Below are 23,207 nucleotides of genomic sequence, written 5' to 3'. Positions count from 1 at the left end.
AGCCAGGATATCAGTGCCCCTCCAGGTTAGATGTAACCTGTCCTTCTTGTACAGGGCCCACCTGCCCCGGAAGAGATCCCAGTGGACCAGAAATCTGAAACCCTCCCTCCCACACCGCCAGTTTATCCATATGTTTAGCTGCTCTATCCTCCTATTTCTAGCCTCACTGGCACGTGGCACAGGGAGTAATCCAGAAATTACAACCCTGGAGGTCCTGCTTTTTAGCTTATTGCCTATCTCCCTGAACACCTTCTGCAGGACCTCATCACTCTTCCTGCCTATGTCTTTAGTACCTCTGTGAGCCACGACCTCTGGCTGTTCACCCTCCCCCCCCATCAGGATGGCTGGTTTAGCACACTGGGCTAAATCGCTAGCTTTTAAAGCAGACCAAGGCAGGCCAGCAGCACGTTTCAATTCCCGTACCAGCCTCCCCGAACAGGCATCAGAATGTGGCGACTAGGGGCTTTTCACAGTAACTTCATTGAAGCCTACTCGTGACAATAAGCAATTTTCATTTTTATTTCATTCAAAGACATCCTTGGCCCTGACATCAGGGAGGCAACTTACCATCCTGGAGTCTCTTTCAGGTCCACAAAAGCGCCTGTCTGTGCCCCTTACTATAGAGTCCCCTGTAACTATGGTTCTTCTGCACTTTACCCTCCCCTGAGCAACAGAGTTAGTTGTAGTGCCACTGTTCTGGCTGCTATTGTTTTCCCCTGATAGGCTATCCCCCCCTCCCCCCCCCCCCCCCCCCCCACCTCCCCCCTCCACCCCCCCAACAGTATCCAAAATGGTATACCTGTTAGAGAGGGGGACAGCCACAGAGGATTGCTGCACTGACTGCCTACCCTTTCTAGCGGTTACCCATCTGTCTTCCTGCACTTTGTGTGTGACCACATCTCTATAACTCCTATCTATGACGCTTTCCGCCACCTGCATGCTCCTAAGTGCATCCAACTGCTGCTCCAACCGAACCTCGTGGTCTGTGAGGAGCTGTCATTGGTTACATTTCCTGCAGACGTAGTCGTCCGGTAATTTGGAAGCCTCATGGATCTCCCATATCTCACAGTTGGAGCACTGCACCCCACTGAGTGACATTTAAGAACTAGTTAATTAATTGAAAATAAATACTTAAATTGTTATTAGATTACAATTAGTTACAATTAATTATATGGTCCCTGGTGCTAGATTTAAAAAAAATAATCTTTATTGTCATAAATCAGCTTCCATTAACACTGCAATGAAATTACTGTGAAAATCCCCTCATCGCCACATTCCGGCGCCTGTTCGGGTACACCGAGGGAGAATTCAGACTGTCCAATTCACCTGACAGAACATCTTTTGGGACTGTGGGAGGAAACCGGAGCACCCGGAGGAAACCCACGAAGACACGGGGAGAACGTGCAGACTCCGCACACACAGTGACCCAAGCTGGGAAGCGAACCTTGGATCCTGGAGCTGTTACACAACAGTGATAACCACTGTGCTGTCCAGTATGGTATTGATTCTGTAAAATTAAATGCTAAATGCTAATCTCTGCACTCCTGTACCTCGTTAATTAATTAGCTTTAATTAGTTTTTTCAATGTTTTTAAAAAATTTAACACAGATCCCTTCCAGCCAATCATGTCCCAGGTTTAACGTGACACCACGGGCGCGATTCTCCGCTCCCCAGGCCGGGTGGGAGAATTGTGGGAGGGCCGCTCTGGCACCCCCCCGTGATTCTCCCACCCCCCGCCGCTCGGAGAACCGCGGGTCACTATTTTTCACAGCGACCCGCGATTCTCCTGCCTGGATGGGCCGAGCAGCCTGCCGTTCCTGACCTGTTCACGCCGGCGGCAATCACACCTGGTCGCTGCCGGCGTGAACATCGTGCAAAAGGTAAGTTAGGGGCCTGTGGGGGGCGGAGAGGGGATCGAGCACCACGGCCGTGCTCGGGAGGGGACTGGCTGGCGATCGGTGCCCACCAATCATCGGGCGGGCGTCACTCCACCACCCCGCAAGATCAAGCCGCCACGTCTTACAGAGCAGCGGAGGGGAAGACGGCAACTGCGCATGCACGGGTTGGCGCCGGCCAACCTGCGCATGTGCGGCTGACGTCACTTAGGCGCTGCCGGCTGTGTCATTATCGACACGCCACCTTGACACCAGCATCAAGGCCCGGCGGCCGAGTTCCCCGCAATGCCGCTCCTAGCCCCCCCCCCGGAGGAAGGAGAATAGGGGGCGAGGAGCGGCCTCCGACGCCGGCGTGAAACTCGGAGAAACCCGTTGGGGAGAATCGCGCCCCACTTCCCAGTTTTTCCCCCCAACAATTTGAAAACACAGAGACAGTTACAGACATAGAGAGACACACAGAGACACAGAGAGACAGAGACACAGACACACAGAGACACAGAGAGACAGACACAGAGAGAGACAGAGAGACACAGAGAGACACAGAGACAGAGAGAGACACACAGAGACACAGAGACACACAGAGAGAGACAGAGACACAGACACACAGAGACAGAGACACAGAGAGACACAGAGACAGAGAGAGACACACAGAGACACAGAGACACACAGAGAGAGACAGAGACACAGACACACAGAGACAGAGACACAGAGAGACACAGAGACAGAGAGAGACACAGAGAGGTACAGAGAGACAGACATAGAGAGAGACACAGACACACAGAGACACAGAGACACAGAGACAGAGAGACACAGAGAGACAGAGACACAGACACACAGAGACACAGAGAGACAGAGACACAGACACACAGACACACAGACACACAGACACACAGACACACAGACACACAGACACACAGAGACACAGAGACAGAGAGACACAGACACACAGAGACACACAGAGAGAGACAGACACACAGACACAGAGAGACACAGACACAGAGAGAGACAGAGAGACAGACATAGAGAGACACACAGAGACACACAGAGAGAGACAGACACACAGACACAGAGAGACACAGACACAGAGAGAGACAGAGAGACAGACATAGAGAGACACACAGAGACACACAGAGACAGAGACACAGAGAGAGACACAGAGAGAGACAGAGACACAGACACACAGAGACAGACACAGAGAGACACAGAGACACAGACACACAGAGACACAGACACACAGACACACAGAGACACAGACACAGAGAGAGACACAGACACACAGAGACAGACACAGAGAGACACAGAGACAGAGACACAGAGAGACACAGACACACAGAGACACAGACACAGAGAGAGACACAGACACAGAGAGCGAGACACACACTGTACCACTTACCTTCCCAGACTGCACTCTGGATTTCTCCCGCTCAGAGACACAGGGAGAGACACAGACACAGAGAGAGACACACAGAGAGGTACAGGCACAGGGAGACACAGGCACAGGGAGACAGGCACAGGGAGAGGCACAGGGAGAGGCACAGGCACAGGGAGACACAGACACAGAGAGACAGGCACAGGGAGAGGTACAGGCACAGGGAGACACAGACACAGAGAGACAGGCACAGGGAGAGGTACAGGCACAGGGAGACACAGACACAGGGAGACACACAGAGAGGTACAGGCACAGGGAGACACAGGCACAGGGAGACAGGCACAGGGAGAGGCACAGGCACAGGGAGACAGGCACAGGGAGAGGTACAGGCACAGGGAGACACAGACACAGAGAGACAGGCACAGGGAGAGGTACAGGCACAGGGAGACACAGGCACAGGGAGACAGGCACAGGGAGACAGACACAGGGAGACACAGGCACAGGGAGACACAGGCACAGGGAGACAGACACAGGGAGACAGGCACAGGGAGAAACAGACACAGGGAGACAGGCACAGGGAGACAGGCACAGGGAGACATGCACAGGGAGAGGCACAGGCACAGGGAGACACAGACACAGGGAGACAGGCACAGGGAGACTGGCACAGGGAGACACAGACACAGAGAGACAGGCACAGGGAGAGGTACAGGCACAGGGAGACAGACACAGGGAGACAGGCACAGGGAGAGGTACAGGCACAGGGAGACACAGACACAGGGAGACAGGCACAGGGAGAGGCACAGGCACAGGGAGACAGACACAGGGAGACAGGCACAGGGAGAGGTACAGGCACAGGGAGACAGACACAGGGAGACAGGCACAGGGAGAGGCACAGGCACAGGGAGACAGACACAGGGAGACAGGCACAGGGAGACAGGCACAGGGAGAGGTACAGGCACAGGGAGACAGACACAGGGAGACAGGCACAGGGAGAGGCACAGGCACAGGGAGACACAGGCACAGGGAGACAGGCACAGGGAGACAGGCACAGGGAGAAACAGACACAGGGAGACAGGCACAGGGAGACAGGCACAGGGAGACAGGCACAGGGAGACACAGACACAGGGAGACAGGCACAGGGAGACAGGCACAGGGAGACACAGACACAGAGAGACACAGACACAGGGAGACACAGACACAGAGAGACACAGACACAGGGAGACAGGCACAGGGAGACACAGGCACAGGGAGACAGGCACAGGGAGACACAGACACAGGGAGACAGGCACAGAGAGGTACAGGCACAGGGAGACACAGACACAGGGAGAGGTACAGGCACAGGGAGACACAGACACAGAGAGACAGGCACAGGGAGACAGGCACAGGGAGACACAGACACAGAGAGACAGGCACAGGGAGACACAGACACAGGGAGACACACACACAGAGAGACAGGCACAGGGAGACACAGACACAGAGAGACACAGACACAGAGAGACAGGCACAGGGAGACACAGACACAGAGAGACAGGCACAGGGAGACACAGACACAGAGAGACAGGCACAGGGAGAGACAGGCACAGAGAGAAACAGACACAGGGAGACACAGACACAGAGAGACACAGACACAGGGAGACAGGCACAGGGAGACAGGCACAGGGAGACACAGACACAGGGAGACAGGCACAGAGAGGTACAGGCACAGGGAGACACAGACACAGGGAGAGGTACAGGCACAGGGAGACACAGACACAGAGAGACAGGCACAGGGAGACAGGCACAGGGAGACACAGACACAGAGAGACAGGCACAGGGAGACACAGACACAGGGAGACACACACACAGAGAGACAGGCACAGGGAGACACAGACACAGAGAGACACAGACACAGAGAGACAGGCACAGGGAGACACAGACACAGAGAGACAGGCACAGGGAGACACAGACACAGAGAGACAGGCACAGGGAGAGACAGGCACAGGGAGACACAGGCACAGGGAGACACAGACACAGAGAGACAGGCACAGGGAGACACAGACACAGGGAGACAGGCACAGGGAGACACAGACACAGAGAGACAGGCACAGGGAGACACAGGCACAGAGAGACAGGCACAGGGAGACACAGACACAGAGAGACACAGACACAGGGAGACAGGCACAGGGAGACACAGACACAGAGAGACAGGCACAGGGAGACACAGGCACAGAGAGACAGGCACAGGGAGACACAGACACAGAGAGACACAGACACAGGGAGACAGGCACAGGGAGACACAGACACAGAGAGACAGGCACAGGGAGAGACAGGCACAGGGAGACACAGGCACAGGGAGACAGGCACAGGGAGACACAGACACAGAGAGACAGGCACAGGGAGACACAGACACAGGGAGACAGGCACAGGGAGACACAGACACAGAGAGACAGGCACAGGGAGACACAGGCACAGGGAGACAGGCACAGGGAGACACAGACACAGAGAGACAGGCACAGGGAGACAGGCACAGGGAGACACAGACACAGGGAGACACAGACACAGGGAGACAGGCACAGGGAGACAGGCACAGGGAGACACAGACACAGGGAGAGGTACAGGCACAGGGAGACACAGACACAGGGAGACAGGCACAGGGAGACAGGCACAGGGAGACACAGACACAGGGAGACACAGACACAGGGAGACAGGCACAGGGAGACACAGACACAGGGAGACAGGCACAGGGAGACACAGACACAGGGAGACACAGACACAGGGAGACACAGACACAGGGAGACAGGCACAGGGAGACACAGACACAGAGAGAGACACACAGAGAGGTACAGGCACAGGGAGACACAGACACAGGGAGACACAGACACAGGGAGACAGGCACAGGGAGACAGGCACAGGCACAGGGAGACACAGACACAGAGAGAGACACAGACACAGGGAGACACAGACACAGGGAGACAGGCACAGGGAGAGGTACAGGCGCAGGGAGAGGTACAGACACAGGGAGACAGGCACAGGCAGACAGGCACAGGGAGACACAGACACAGGGAGACACAGACACAGGGAGACACAGACACAGAGAGAGAGACACAGAGACACAGGCACAGGGAGACACAGACACAGGGAGACAGGCACAGGGAGACACAGACACAGGGAGACAGACACAGGGAGACAGGCACAGGGAGACACAGACACAGGGAGACAGACACAGGGAGACAGGCACAGGGAGACAGGCACAGGGAGACACAGACACAGAGAGAGACACACAGAGAGGTACAGGCACAGGGAGACACAGACACAGGGAGACAGGCACAGGGAGACACAGACACAGAGAGAGACACACAGAGAGGTACAGACACAGGGAGACACAGACACAGGGAGACAGGCACAGGGAGACACAGACACAGGGAGACAGGCACAGGGAGAGTAACAGGCACAGGGAGACACAGACACAGGGAGACAGGCACAGAGAGACAGGCACAGGGAGACACAGACACAGGGAGACACACAGAGAGGTACAGGCACAGGGAGACACAGACACAGGGAGACAGGCACAGGGAGACACACAGAGAGGTACAGGCACAGGGAGAGGTACAGGCACAGAGAGAGACACAGACACAGGGAGACACAGACACAGGGAGACACAGACACAGAGAGACAGGCACAGGGAGACACAGACACAGGGAGACACAGACACAGAGAGACAGGCACAGGGAGACAGGCACAGGGAGACAGGCACAGGGAGACACAGACACAGAGAGACAGGCACAGGGAGACACAGACACAGGGAGACAGGCACAGGGAGACACAGACACAGGGAGACACACAGAGAGGTACAGGCACAGGGAGACACAGACACAGAGAGACAGGCACAGGGAGAGGTACAGGCACAGGGAGACACAGACACAGGGAGACACAGAGAGACACAGACACAGGGAGACAGGCACAGGGAGACACAGACACAGAGAGACAGGCACAGGGAGACACAGACACAGGGAGACACACAGAGAGGTACAGGCACAGGGAGACACAGACACAGGGAGACAGGCACAGGGAGACACAGACACAGAGAGACAGGCACAGGGAGACAGGCACAGGGAGACAGGCACAGAGAGGTACAGGCACAGGGAGACACAGACACAGAGAGAGACACACAGAGAGGTACAGGCACAGGGAGAGGTACAGGCACAGGGAGACACAGACACAGAGAGACAGGCACAGGGAGACACACAGAGAGACACACAGAGAGGTACAGGCACAGGGAGACACAGACACAGAGAGACACACAGAGGTACAGGCACAGGGAGAGGTACAGGCACAGGGAGACACAGACACAGGGAGACAGGCACAGGGAGACACACAGAGAGACACACAGAGAGGTACAGGCACAGGGAGACAGGCACACAGAGAGGTACAGGCACAGGGAGACACAGACACAGGGAGACAGGCACAGGGAGACACAGACACAGAGAGACAGGCACAGGGAGAGGTACAGGCACAGGGAGACACAGACACAGGGAGACAGGCACAGGGAGACACAGACACAGAGAGACAGGTACAGGGAGACACAGACACAGAGAGACACACAGAGAGGTACAGGCACAGGGAGACACAGACACAGGGAGACACACAGAGAGGTACAGGCACAGGGAGACACAGACACAGAGAGACACACAGAGAGGTACAGGCACAGGGAGACACAGACACAGGGAGACACACAGAGAGGTACAGGCACAGGGAGACAGGCACAGGGAGAGGTACAGGCACAGGGAGACACAGACACAGGGAGACAGGCACAGGGAGAGGTACAGGCACAGGGAGACACAGACACAGGGAGACAGGCACAGGGAGACACAGACACAGGGAGACACAGACACAGAGAGAGACACACAGAGAGGTACAGGCACAGGGAGAGGTACAGGCACAGGGAGACACAGACACAGAGAGACAGGCACAGGGAGACACACAGAGAGACACACAGAGAGGTACAGGCACAGGGAGACACAGACACAGAGAGAGACACACAGAGAGGTACAGGCACAGAGAGACACACAGAGAGGTACAGGCACAGGGAGACACAGACACAGGGAGACACAGACACAGGGAGACAGGCACAGGGAGACACAGACACAGGGAGACAGACAGAGGGAGACACAGACACAGGGAGACACAGACACAGGGAGACACAGACACAGGGAGAGGTACAGGCACAGGGAGACACAGACACAGGGAGACAGGCACAGGGAGACACAGACACAGGGAGACACAGACACAGGGAGACAGGCACAGGGAGAGGTACAGGCACAGGGAGACACAGACACAGAGAGAGACACAGACACAGAGAGAGAGACACAGAGACACAGGCACAGGGAGACACAGACACAGAGAGAGACACACAGAGAGGTACAGGCACAGGGAGACACAGACACAGAGAGAGACACAGACACAGAGAGAGACACACAGAGAGGTACAGGCACAGGGAGACACAGACACAGGGAGACAGGCACAGGGAGAGGTACAGGCACAGGGAGACACAGACACAGGGAGACACACAGAGAGGTACAGGCACAGGGAGAGGTACAGGCACAGGGAGACACAGACACAGGGAGACACAGACACAGAGAGACAGGCACAGGGAGACACAGACACAGGGAGACAGGCACAGGGAGACACAGACACAGAGAGACAGGCACAGGGAGACACAGACACAGAGAGACAGGCACAGGGAGACAGGCACAGGGAGACAGGCACAGGGAGACACAGACACAGAGAGACAGGCACAGGGAGACACAGACACAGGGAGACAGGCACAGGGAGACACAGACACAGGGAGACACACAGAGAGGTACAGGCACAGGGAGACACAGACACAGAGAGACAGGCACAGGGAGAGGTACAGGCACAGGGAGACAGGCACAGGGAGAGGTACAGGCACAGAGAGACAGGCACAGGGAGAGGTACAGGCACAGGGAGACACAGACACAGGGAGACACAGACACAGGGAGACACAGACACAGGGAGACACAGACACAGGGAGACAGACACAGGGAGACAGGCACAGGGAGACACAGACACAGGGAGACAGACACAGGGAGACAGGCACAGGGAGACAGGCACAGGGAGACACAGACACAGATAGAGACACACAGAGAGGTACAGGCACAGGGAGACACAGACACAGGGAGACAGGCACAGGGAGACACAGACACAGAGAGAGACACACAGAGAGGTACAGACACAGGGAGACACAGACACAGGGAGACAGGCACAGGGAGACACAGACACAGGGAGACAGGCACAGGGAGAGTAACAGGCACAGGGAGACACAGACACAGGGAGACAGGCACAGAGAGACAGGCACAGGGAGACACAGACACAGGGAGACACACAGAGAGGTACAGGCACAGGGAGACACAGACACAGGGAGACAGGCACAGGGAGACACACAGAGAGGTACAGGCACAGGGAGAGGTACAGGCACAGAGAGAGACACAGACACAGGGAGACACAGACACAGGGAGACACAGACACAGAGAGACAGGCACAGGGAGACACAGACACAGGGAGACACAGACACAGAGAGACAGGCACAGGGAGACAGGCACAGGGAGACAGGCACAGGGAGACACAGACACAGAGAGACAGGCACAGGGAGACACAGACACAGGGAGACAGGCACAGGGAGACACAGACACAGGGAGACACACAGAGAGGTACAGGCACAGGGAGACACAGACACAGAGAGACACACAGGGAGACAGGCACAGGGAGAGGTACAGGCACAGGGAGACAGGCACAGGGAGACACAGACACAGGGAGACACACAGAGAGGTACAGGCACAGGGAGACACAGACACAGAGAGACAGGCACAGGGAGAGGTACAGGCACAGAGAGACAGGCACAGGGAGAGGTACAGGCACAGGGAGACACAGACACAGGGAGACACAGAGAGACACAGACACAGGGAGACAGGCACAGGGAGACACAGACACAGAGAGACAGGCACAGGGAGACACAGACACAGGGAGACACACAGAGAGGTACAGGCACAGGGAGACACAGACACAGGGAGACAGGCACAGGGAGACACAGACACAGAGAGACAGGCACAGGGAGACAGGCACAGGGAGACAGGCACAGAGAGGTACAGGCACAGGGAGACACAGACACAGAGAGTGACACACAGAGAGGTACAGGCACAGGGAGAGGTACAGGCACAGGGAGACACAGACACAGAGAGACAGGCACAGGGAGACACACAGAGAGGTACAGGCACAGGGAGACACAGACACAGAGAGACACACAGAGAGGTACAGGCACAGGGAGACACAGACACAGGGAGACAGGCACAGGGAGACACACAGAGAGACACACAGAGAGGTACAGGCACAGGGAGACAGGCACACAGAGAGGTACAGGCACAGGGAGACACAGACACAGGGAGACAGGCACAGGGAGACACAGACACAGAGAGACAGGCACAGGGAGAGGTACAGGCACAGGGAGACACAGACACAGGGAGACAGGCACAGGGAGACACAGACACAGAGAGACACACAGAGAGGTACAAGCACAGGGAGACACAGACACAGAGAGACACACAGAGAGGTACAGGCACAGGGAGACAGGCACAGGGAGAGGTACAGGCACAGGGAGACACAGACACAGGGAGACAGGCACAGGGAGAGGTACAGGCACAGGGAGAGGTACAGGCACAGGGAGACACAGACACAGGGAGACAGGCACAGGGAGACACAGACACAGGGAGACACAGACACAGAGAGAGACACACAGAGAGGTACAGGCACAGGGAGAGGTACAGGCACAGGGAGACACAGACACAGAGAGACAGGCACAGGGAGACACACAGAGAGACACACAGAGAGGTACAGGCACAGGGAGACACAGACACAGAGAGACACACAGAGAGGTACAGGCACAGGGAGACACAGACACAGAGAGAGACACACAGAGAGGTACAGGCACAGAGAGACACACAGAGAGGTACAGGCACAGGGAGACACAGACACAGGGAGACACAGACACAGGGAGACAGGCACAGGGAGACAGGCACAGGGAGACACAGACACAGAGAGACAGACACACAGAGACACAGACACATGGAGACAGGCACAGGGAGACACAGACACAGGGAGACAGACACAGGGAGACACAGACACAGGGAGACACAGACACAGGGAGACAGGCACAGGGAGAGGTACAGGCACAGGGAGACACAGACACAGGGAGACAGGCACAGGGAGACACAGACACAGGGAGACACAGACACAGGGAGACAGGCACAGGGAGATGTACAGGCACAGGGAGACACAGACACAGATAGACATAGACACAGAGAGAGACACACAGAGAGGTACAGGCACAGGGAGACACAGACACAGAGAGAGACACAGACACAGAGAGAGAGACACAGAGACACAGGCACAGGGAGACACAGACACAGAGAGAGACACACAGAGAGGTACAGGCACAGGGAGACACAGACACAGGGAGACAGGCACAGGGAGAGGTACAGGCACAGGGAGACACAGACACAGAGAGACATAGACACAGAGAGAGACACACAGAGAGGTACAGGCACAGGGAGACACAGACACAGAGAGAGACACAGACACAGAGAGAGAGACACAGAGAGAGACACACAGAGAGGTACAGGCACAGGGAGACACAGACACAGGGAGACAGGCACAGGGAGAGGTACAGGCACAGGGAGACACAGACACAGGGAGACACACAGAGAGGTACAGGCACAGGGAGAGGTACAGGCACAGGGAGACAGGCACAGGGAGACACAGACACAGAGAGACAGGCACAGGGAGACACAGACACAGAGAGACACAGACACAGAGAGACAGGCACAGGGAGACACAGACACAGGGAGACACAGACACAGAGAGACAGGCACAGGGAGACACAGACACAGGGAGACAGGCACAGGGAGACACAGACACAGAGAGACAGGCACAGGGAGACACAGACACAGAGAGACAGGCACAGGGAGACAGGCACAGGGAGACAGGCACAGGGAGACACAGACACAGAGAGACAGGCACAGGGAGACACAGACACAGGGAGACAGGCACAGGGAGACACAGACACAGGGAGACACACAGAGAGGTACAGGCACAGGGAGACACAGACACAGAGAGACAGGCACAGGGAGAGGTACAGGCACAGGGAGACAGGCACAGGGAGAGGTACAGGCACAGAGAGACAGGCACAGGGAGAGGTACAGGCACAGGGAGACACAGACACAGGGAGACAGGCACAGGGAGACACAGACACAGAGAGACAGGCACAGGGAGACAGGCACAGGGAGACAGGCACAGAGAGGTACAGGCACAGGGAGACACAGACACAGAGAGAGACACACAGAGAGGTACAGGCACAGGGAGAGGTACAGGCACAGGGAGACACAGACACAGAGAGACAGGCACAGGGAGACACACAGAGAGACACACAGAGAGGTACAGGCACAGGGAGACACAGACACAGAGAGACACACAGAGAGGTACAGGCACAGGGAGACACAGACACAGGGAGACAGGCACAGGGAGACACACAGAGAGGTACAGGCACAGGGAGACACAGACACAGGGAGACAGGCACAGGGAGACACACAGAGAGACACACAGAGAGACACACAGAGAGGTACAGGCACAGGGAGACAGGCACAGGGAGAGACAGACACAGAGAGACACACAGAGAGGTACAGGCACAGGGAGACACAGACACAGAGAGACACAGACACAGAGAGACACACAGAGAGGTACAGGCACAGGGAGACACAGACACAGAGGTACAGGCACAGGGAGACACAGACACAGAGAGAGACACACAGAGAGGTACAGGCACAGGGAGACACAGACACAGGGAGACACACAGAGAGGTACAGGCACAGGGAGACAGGCACAGGGAGAGGTACAGGCACAGGGAGACACAGACACAGGGAGACAGGCACAGGGAGACACAGGGAGACACAGACACAGGGAGACAGGCACAGGGAGAGGTACAGGCACAGGGAGACACAGACACAGAGAGACAGGCACAGGGAGACACAGACACAGGGAGACAGGCACAGGGAGAGGTACAGGCACAGGGAGACACAGACACAGAGAGACAGGCACAGGGAGACAGGCACAGGGAGACACAGACACAGAGAGAGACACACAGAGAGGTACAGGCACAGGGAGAGGTACAGGCACAGGGAGACACAGACACAGAGAGACACACAGAGAGGTACAGGCACAGGGAGACACAGACACAGGGAGACAGGCACAGGGAGACACAGACACAGGGAGACAGGCACAGGGAGACACAGACACAGAGAGACAGGCACAGGGAGACAGGCACAGGGAGACACAGACACAGAGAGAGACACACAGAGAGGTACAGGCACAGGGAGAGGTACAGGCACAGGGAGACACAGACACAGAGAGACAGGCACAGGGAGACACACAGAGAGACACACAGAGAGGTACAGGCACAGGGAGACACAGACACAGAGAGACACACAGAGAGGTACAGGCACAGGGAGACACAGACACAGAGAGACAGGCACAGGGGGACAGGCACAGGGAGACACAGACACAGAGAGAGACACACAGAGAGGTACAGGCACAGGGAGAGGTACAGGCACAGGGAGACACAGACACAGAGAGACAGGCACAGGGAGACACACAGAGAGACACACAGAGAGGTACAGGCACAGGGAGACACAGACACAGAGAGACACACAGAGAGGTACAGGCACAGGGAGACACAGACACAGAGAGACACACAGGGAGACAGGCACAGGGAGACACAGACACAGGGAGACAGGCACAGGGAGAGGTACAGGCACAGGGAGACACAGACACAGAGAGACATAGACACAGGGACAGAAAGACACAGACACAGAGAGCGAGACACACACTGTACCACTTACCTTCCCAGACTGCACTCTGGATTTCTCCCGCTCTGAGACACAGGGAGAGACACAGACACAGAGAGAGACACAGACACAGAGAGAGGGATCTTGGATTCATGTCACATTACATTCACCCCCCCCCCCCCCCACCATCTGGGCTGGCCATGCAAAATCCTACCAACTGTCCTGGCTTGAGACAATTCACACCTCTTTAACCTGGGATCACCCCCTATCTCTGGATCTGTAATGATTTGATTACCCGCAAATGCTCGCATTCCAAGTATTGTCTGGCATCTCTGACTTTGTCTATATAAATGTTTCTGGAACATACCTCTCCATTCACCTGAGGAAGGAGCAGTGCTCTGAAAGCTCGTGGTTGAAACAAACCTGTTGGACTTTAACCTGGTGTACGACTTCTTACTGTATCCATGGATATGTAATGGACCTGGGACTTTAATGAAGCCTGTATCTTTAACTGAAACAGAAGCAATGGCCTGTATCTTAAATTTAGCAGGAAGTCATTGAACAAAGAACAAAGAAATGTACAGCACAGGAACAGGCCCTTCGGCCCTCCTAGCCTGTGCCGATCATGATGCCCTACCTGAAAAAAAACCTACCTCCCTCACTCAGTCCGTATCCCTCTATTTCAGTGACGATTCACTTAAATTGACTTGGATAGTGGCCAGTAAATTGGCTCAAATGTCTGTGCCATGCCAGGTGGCCAGTAGTGATTAGTTCTGTAACCATTGATATGTTTCTCAGTGTCACAAGGCTGGAGTTTGTTTCATTGGCGATTCTGTAGACCGGATGGGGGAATCTAACCAACTCACTCCAGAAAACCCATTATTTCACTGTCGGCAATTCAGAAAAAGTTCACTGAGATGAAGGGATTGTCTTCCGAGCAAAGGTTAAACATTTTGGGATTCTACTCATTGGAATTTAGAAGAATGAGAGTTGAACTCATTGAAATGTAGAGGATTCTTCAGGAGCTTGACAAGGTAAATGATGAGGGAGAATTCAGAATGGCAGCACGCTAGCACAGAGATGAGAGAATGCTTCCCCTCATGGGAGAGTCTCGGACCAGAGGACATTGTCTCAGAGTAAAGGGTTGTCAGTTAGAGCGGCACGGCAGCATAGTGGGTAGCTCTGATGCTTCACAGCGCCAGGGACCTGGATTCAATTCCTGCTTGGGTCACTGTCTGTGCGGAGTCTGCACATTCTCCCCGTTATCTGTGTGGGTTTCTTCCGGGTGCTCCGGTTTCCTCCCATCAGTCCCGAAAGGCGTGCTGTCAGGTGAATTGGACATCCTGAATTCTCCCTCCGTGAACCCGAACAGGCGCCGGAATGTGGCAACTAGGGGCTTTTCACAGTAACTTCATTGTAGTGTTAATGTAAGCCTACTTGTGACAATAAAGATTATTCCTTTTCAAGACTGAGATGAAGTGGAATTGCTTCTCTGAGGGTTGTGGGTCTTTGGAATTTCTGCCACAGAGAGCTGTGGGGGCAGAGTTCTTGTGCATATTTAAGGGTGAGATAGATAGATTCTCGATCAGTAAGGGAATCAAATATTATGGGGAAAGGGTAGGAAAGTGGACTGAGGATTGTTGGATCAGTCATGATCCGATCGAATGGCTCAGCAATCTTGAGTAGTCGAATGACTCCTGTTCATATTTCTTATGGACCTGTGGTCTGAACATGGAAGGTTTGCTCATAATGCAATTCTCCTTTTCTCCCCTCTGAGCTTCACAAATGTACAGCTTTCAGAGACAATACCTGACTCTGAAACCAATTGGCTGATGCCACATTTTTGTGAAAGCCAAGAAAACTCCAGCACGAGTTTGTAGAGTCAAACAGAAAGTAACTTTTATTAACAACTGGCTGGTACTATACTGGCCAGTTCTATATATACAGCTGAAAGGTTAATGAGTGCTCCAATCCACCCCACCCCCTCATTGGGAAAGCTCATATTCTCCATGAATCATGGGGTAACCAATTGTACCCAGCCAAAAGGATCCATGCAGGTTACAACAACACTCAACCAATCTTCATGGGTTTCTCCTCACATTCCCCTACAGACGACTGTCACATGAGTGCTTCCCAATCCATTCTCAAAAAGTCACACTTACAAATCGTTTTTCAGACACTGTTTTTCCATCAGTTGTTTTCATTAAGAAACCATTTCAGGTTTTTCAACAATCGTTTCAGACAAAGCTTCCCCTCCACTATTAGCAAGGAATCCAGCAATAGATTTTCCACCTCTCAGTTTTCCTTTGTCTGAAATGCTTTTACACAAACTCCGAGATCCAGCCACTCATTTCCCCAATTATTTCAACTCATGTTCCACAGGCTGTGGTAAAATCTTGAAAACCTTAAAATCACTTCAGATATCTTTCTGTACTCGCACGAACCAACTTCTTCTCATCTCCATCTGTCATTATTGAACAGTTCTCTGTTCGAGTACCTGTTTCCTCTGTTCCTTCAACCTCAGACATTTTGGAAACTTCTCTTAATTTTTCTAGTTCCCTTAACTCGCTCTTCTTGAAGTCTCCTGCACTTGTTTTCTGAACCATTGCCCGATGGTGAGGCTTTCTTCGAACAAAGCTGAGGGAGATGTTCACTCTTTTGCCTTCTATAACTAATTGCTGTAAATCCAACGAAAACAAAATTTGAAAGCATTCCTACCCAAAAGGTCCCCCAGGTTGTTAAGCAACCACTTTATATTTCTCCCAGCTTGTTTATCTTTCACACTATAACCCTACCTAAGCACAATAAAAGCAGAGTTTGCAAAAAACCAAAAATATCCAGACGCAAACACCTTTGTCTAACATGAACAGAATTATAAGTTTACTGTTTCTTACACAGCAGCACTAAGTTAAACCCACATAAAACAAAACCTTGGGCGTGATTCTCCGCCCCCCACGCCGGGTAGGAGAATAGCGGGAGGGCCTTCCCGACATTTTTCCCGACCTCCCGCTATTCTCCCCCCCACGGCCGCCCCACGACATGAGTTTTTTACGGCGAACAGCGATTCTCCCCTGGCCGATGGGCCGAGTTCCCAGGCCTTTACGGCCGTTTTCACGAATTTAAACACACCTGCTCTCACCATTCGTGAAAACGGCCGCAGACCAACCATGGCACCGATTGGCACGGTCGCACCACGGCCGTGCCAAGGGTGGCATGGGCCCACGATCGGTAGGCACCGATCGCGGGCAGCGGGTCTGATACCCGCGCACTCTTTGTCCCTCCACCGCCCCGCAGGATCAGTCCGCGGGGCAGCTGAGGGGCATTACGGACAGCGCATGCGCGGGTTTGACGCATATGCGCGATGACGTCATCCGCGCATGCGCGGGTTGGAGCTATCCAATCCGCGCATGCGCGGCTGACGTCATTGTGCGTGTCAGCCGCCGTAAGTCTTAGCGGCCGGGCTTAGCGAACGTTCGCTAAGCCCGCGATGCCGTTCTTCACGGGGCCGCGATGCTAGCCCCGACCGGGGGGGGTGAATCGGGTCCCGGGAGGGGGCGCGGAGGCTGCCGTGAAACACGGCCGGTTTCACGGCAGCCTTTACGACTCTCCGCATTTGCGGAGAATCGCGCCCCTTGTTTCAAATATTAACAATGCAAATGCAAATCACTTAAAACAGCCTCTGTTTTCCTGACAGTACGAAAGGAGGTGGCCATGTCAACAGAATGTGTTGATTGTCATCTTCCAAAATTCTGTCAATTCTGGAACAGTCCCAGCAGTTTGGAAGGTGGAAATTATGTAAGAAAGTAGAGAGGGCGAGGGCGGAATTCTCCCAGAGGCCCGACGCCGTCGGTCAGGTGTGGTTGCCGCCATCGTGAAACGGTTGCGAACGGCAGGCCGCTCGGCCCATCGGTGTTGGAGAATTGCGGCCTGCGATTCTCCGAGCGGCGTGTTGCATGACGCGACACGCCATTTTGGGGGGGGGGGGGGTGGTGAGAGAATCGCGGGAGGTGCGAGAGCGGACCTCCTGCGATTCTCCCACCCGGCGTGGGAGTGGAGAATTGCGCCCAAAATTGCAGACCAGTTCGCCTGACATCAATAATATGGAAAATGCGGGAACCATTCTCAAGGATACAGTAACACGACACTTGAAAAATATCAATGGGATTAGACAAAATCAACATGGATTTATGAAAGAGAAATTATTTTTAACAAACCTCCTGGAGTTTTTTGAGGATGTAACAAGAGAAAGCTTTTGATAAAGTCCCACAAAAGTGTTTAGTGTGAAAAATTGTGGCACATGCGACTGTGGGTAATAAATATACAGGAAAAAGAGAGTAAGAATAAATGTCGTAGATTTGCTCGAGGCCTGGCCTGATGAGACTCTGCTGATCTGAGGCAGAGGCACTCTCAGTGGCCCCAAGCAGCTGGAGTGGATGGATCCGAGGCAGAGGCACTCTCAGTGGCCCCAAGCAGCTGGAGTGGATGGGATCAGAGGCAGAGGCACTCTCAGTGGCCCCAAGCAGCTGGAGTGGATGGGATCCGAGGCAGAGGCACTCTCAGTGGCCCCAAGCAGCTGGAGTGGATGGGATCAGAGGCAGAGGCACTCTCAGTGGCCCCAAGCAGCTGGAGTGGATGGATCTGAGGCAGAGGCACTCTCAGTGGCCCCAAGCAGCTGGAGTGGATGGGATCCGAGGCAGAGGCACTCTCAGTGGCCCCAAGCAGCTGGAGTGGATGGGATCAGAGGCAGAGGTGACTGTGTCTTTTTTTTTTTAATTTAGAGAACCCAATTTATTTTTTTCAATTAAGGGGCAATTTAACGTGGCCCATCCACATGTGCCCTGTACATCTTTGGGTGTGGGGGCAAAACCTATGTCAGCATGGGGAAAATGTGCAAACCCCACATGGACAGTGATCCAGAGCTGGGATCAAACCTGGGACCTTGGCGCCATGAGGCAGCAGTGCTAACCACTGTGCCACCATGCTGCTGGAGAGGTGACTGCGTTTGGTTGATAATCATCCTCCCTTTGGGTGTCCTAAGGCCCCATCCTGATTCCTGGACAAAATGGTGCTGGAGTAGGGTCAAGGTGTCTCATTGACAAGTCACCTTCATCTTGATGGTGCCCACCAGGGTGTGTAGCCATGAAGTGCATGGTTCTTCCAGAGCTTCCTCGTTGGATATGGTCTGGGGGCTTGGGCGCTGGCTGCCTTAAGAACATAAGAACATAAGAACTAGGAGCAGGAGTCGGCCATCTGGCCCCTCGAGCCTGCTCCGCCATTCAATGAGATCATGGCTGATCTTTTGTGGACTCAGCTCCACTTTCCGGCCCGAACACCATAACCCTTAATCCCTTTATTCTTCAAAAAACTATCTATCTTTACCTTAAAAACATGTAATGAAGGAGCCTCAACTGCTTCACTGGGCAAGGAATTCCATAGATTCACAACCCTTTGGGTGAAGAAGTTCCTCCTAAACTCAGTCCTAAATCTACTTCCCCTTATTTTGAGGCTATGTCCCCTAGTTCTGCTGTCACCCGCCAGTGGAAACAACCTGCCCGCATCTATCCTATCTATTCCCTTCATAATTTTAAATGTTTCTATAAGATCCCCCCTCATCCTTCTATATTCCAACGAGTACAGTCCCAGTCTACTCAACCTCTCCTCATAATCCAACCCCTTCAGCTCTGGGATTAACCTAGTGAATCTCATCTGCACACCCTCCAGCGCCAGTACGTCCTTTCTCAAGTAAGGAGACCAAAACTGAACACAATACTCCAGGTGTGGCCGCACCAACACCTTATACAATTGCAACATAACCTCCCAAGTCTTAAACTCCATCCCTCTAGCAATGAAGGACAAAATTCCATTTGCCTTCTTAATCACCTGTTGCACTTGTAAACCAACCTTCTGTGACTCATGCACTAGCACACCCAAGTCTCTCTGAACAGCGGCATGCTTTAATATTTTATCGTTTAAATAATAATCCCGTTTGCTGTTATTCCTACCAAAATGGATAACCTCACATTTGTCAACATTGTATTCCATCTGCCAGACCCGAGCCCATTCACTTAACCTATCCAAATCCCTCTGCAGACTTCCAGTATCCTCTGCACTTTTCGCTTTACCACTCATCTTAGTGTCATCTGCAAACTTGGACACATTGCCCTTGGTCCCCAACTCCAAATCATCAATGTAATTTGTGAACAATTGTGGGCCCAACACAGATCCCTGAGGGACACCACTAGCTACTGATTGCCAACCAGAGAAACACCCATTTATCCCAACTCTTTGCTTTCTATTAATTAACCAATCCTCTATCCATGCTACTACTTTACCCTTAATGCCATGCATCTTTATCTTATGCAGCAACCTTTTGTGTGGCACCTTGTCAAAGGCTTTCTGGAAATCCAGATATACCACATCCATCGGCTCCCCGTTATCTACTGCACTGGTAATGTCCTCAAAAAATTCCACTAAATTAGTTAGGCATGACCTGCCTTTAACGAACCCATGCTGCGTCTGCCCAATGGGACAATTTCTATCCAGATACCTCGCAATTTCTTCCTTGATGATAGATTCCAGCATCTTCCCTATTACCGAAGTTAAACTCACTGGCCTATAATTTCCTGCTTTCTGCCTACCTCCTTTTTTAAACAGTGGCGTCACGTTTGCTAATTTCCAATCCACCGGGACCACCCCAGAGTCTAGTGAATTTCGGTAAATTATCACTAGTGCATCTGCAATTTCCCTAGCCATCTCTTTTAGCACTCTGGGATGCATTCCATCAGGGCCAGGAGACTTGTCTACCTTTAGCCCCATTAGCTTGCCCATCACTCCCTCCTTAGTGATAACAATCCTCTCAAGGTCCTCACCTGTCATAGCCTCATTTCTATCAGTCGCTGGCATGTTATTTGTGTCTTCCACTGTGAAGACCGACCCAAAAACCTGTTCAGTTCCTCAGCCATTTCCTCATTTCTCATTATTAAAACTCCCTTCTCATCCTCTAAAGGACCAATATTTACCTTAGCCACTCTTTTTTGTCTTATTTGTAAAAACTTTTACTGTCTGTTTTTATATTCTGAGCAAGTTTACTCTCATACTCTATCTTACTCTTCTTTATAGCTTTTTTAGTAGCTTTCTGTTGCCCCCTAAAGATTTCCCAGTCCTCTAATCTCCCAGCAATCTTTGCCGCTTTATATGCTTTTTCCTTCAATTTGATACTCTTCCTTATTTCCTTAGATATCCACGGTCGATTTTCCCTCTTTCTTCCGTCCTTCCTTTTTGTTGGTATAAACCTTTGCTGAGCACTGTGAAAAATCGCTTGGAAGGTTCTCCACTGTTCCTCAACTGTTCCTCCATAAAGTCTTAGCTCCCAGTCTACCTTAGCTAGTTCTTCTCTCATCCCCTTGTAATCTCCTTTGTTTAAACACAAAACACTAGTATTTGATTTTACTTTCTCACCCTCCATCTGTATTTTAAATTCCACCATATTGTGATCGCTCCTTCCGAGAGGATCCCTAACTATGAGATCATGAATCAATCCTGTCTCATTACACAGGACAAGATCTAGGTCCGCTTGTTCCCTCGTAGGTTCCATTACATACTGTTCTAGGAAACTATCGCGGATACATTCTATAAACTCCTCCTCACGGTTGCCTTGACCGACCTGGTTAAACCAATCGACATGTAGATTAAAATCCCCCATGATAACTGCTGTACCATTTCTACATGCATCAGTTATTTCTTTGTTTATTGCCTGCCCCACCATCTCATTACTATTTGGTGGCCGATAGACTACTCCTATCAGTGACTTTTTCGCCTTACTATTCCTGATTTCCACCCAAATGGATTCAACCTTATCCTCCATAGCACCGATGTCATCCCTTACTATTGCCCGGATGTCATCCTTAAATAACAGAGCAACACCACCTCCCTTACCATCCACTCTGTCCTTCCGAATAGTTTGATACCCTCGGATATTTAACTCCCAGTCGTGACCATCCTTTAACCATGTTTCAGTAATGGCCACTAAATCATAGTCATTAACGATGATTTGTGCCACCAACTCATTTACTTTATTCCGAATACTACGAGCATTCAGGTAAAGTACACTTATGTTGGTTTTTTTACCTCTGTTTTGAATCTTAACATCTCCAGTTTTATTCCTTTTGTTATTACTGGGCCTATTCACTGTGCTCCCCTCAGTCACTGTACCTTGTATTGTCGCCCTTATGGATTTCTGACTATGTCTTCTCTGTCTTGCACTTTTCCCCTTACTTCCTTTTGTTTCTGTTCCTGTTTTACTACCTTCCAACTTCGTGCATCGGTTCCCATCCCCCTGCCACATTAGTTTAAACCCTCCCCAACAGCTCTAGAAAACACCCCCCCTAGGACATCAGTTCCAGTCCTGCCCAAGTGCAGACCGTCCGGTTTGTACTGGTCCCACCTCCCCCAGAACCGGTCCCAATGCCCCAGGAATTTGAATCCCTCCCTCTTGCACCATCTCTCAAGCCACGCATTCATCCTATCTATCCTGACATTCCTACTCTGACTAGCTCGTGGCACTGGTAGCAATCCTGAGATTACTACCTTTGAGGTCCTACTTTTTAGTTTAACTCCTAACTCCCTGAATTCTGCTTGTAGGACCCCATCCCGTTTTTTACCTATATCGTTGGTGCCTATGTGCACCACGACAGCTGGCTGTTCACCCTCCCCCCCCAGAATGTCCTGCAGCCGCTCCGAGACATCCTTGACCCTTGCACCAGGGAGGCAACATACCATCCTGGAGTCTCGATTGCGTCCACAGAACCGCCTGTCTATTCCCCTTACGATCGAGTCCCCTATCACTATAGCCCTGCCATTTTTCTTCCTGCCCTGCTGTGCAGCAGAGCCAGCCACGGTGCCATGAACCTGGCTGCTGCTGCCTTCCCCTGGTGAGCCATCTTCCTCAACAGTATCCAAAGCGGTATATCTGTTTTGCAGGGAGATGACCGCAGGGGACACCTGCACTGCCTTCCTACTCTTGCTCTTTCTTTTGGTCACCCATTTTCTATCTCC

At 52.8% G+C, this 23,207-nt stretch overlaps 1 protein-coding gene across 3 annotated transcripts in view; it reads left to right on the top strand.

The window, feature by feature from the left end:
- LOC119963786 (disintegrin and metalloproteinase domain-containing protein 12-like) overlaps positions 1 to 23,207 on the top strand; it is a 467,225-nt gene that overhangs the window by 257,108 nt on the left and 186,910 nt on the right. The window lies entirely within an intron of this gene.

This window comes from Scyliorhinus canicula, chromosome 3 (genome assembly GCF_902713615.1).
Source record: "Scyliorhinus canicula chromosome 3, sScyCan1.1, whole genome shotgun sequence".
Classification (NCBI taxonomy): Eukaryota; Metazoa; Chordata; class Chondrichthyes; order Carcharhiniformes; family Scyliorhinidae; genus Scyliorhinus; species Scyliorhinus canicula.
The sequence above is the reverse complement of the archived record's forward strand: the minus strand, read 5'-3'. Positions and strand labels throughout refer to the sequence as shown.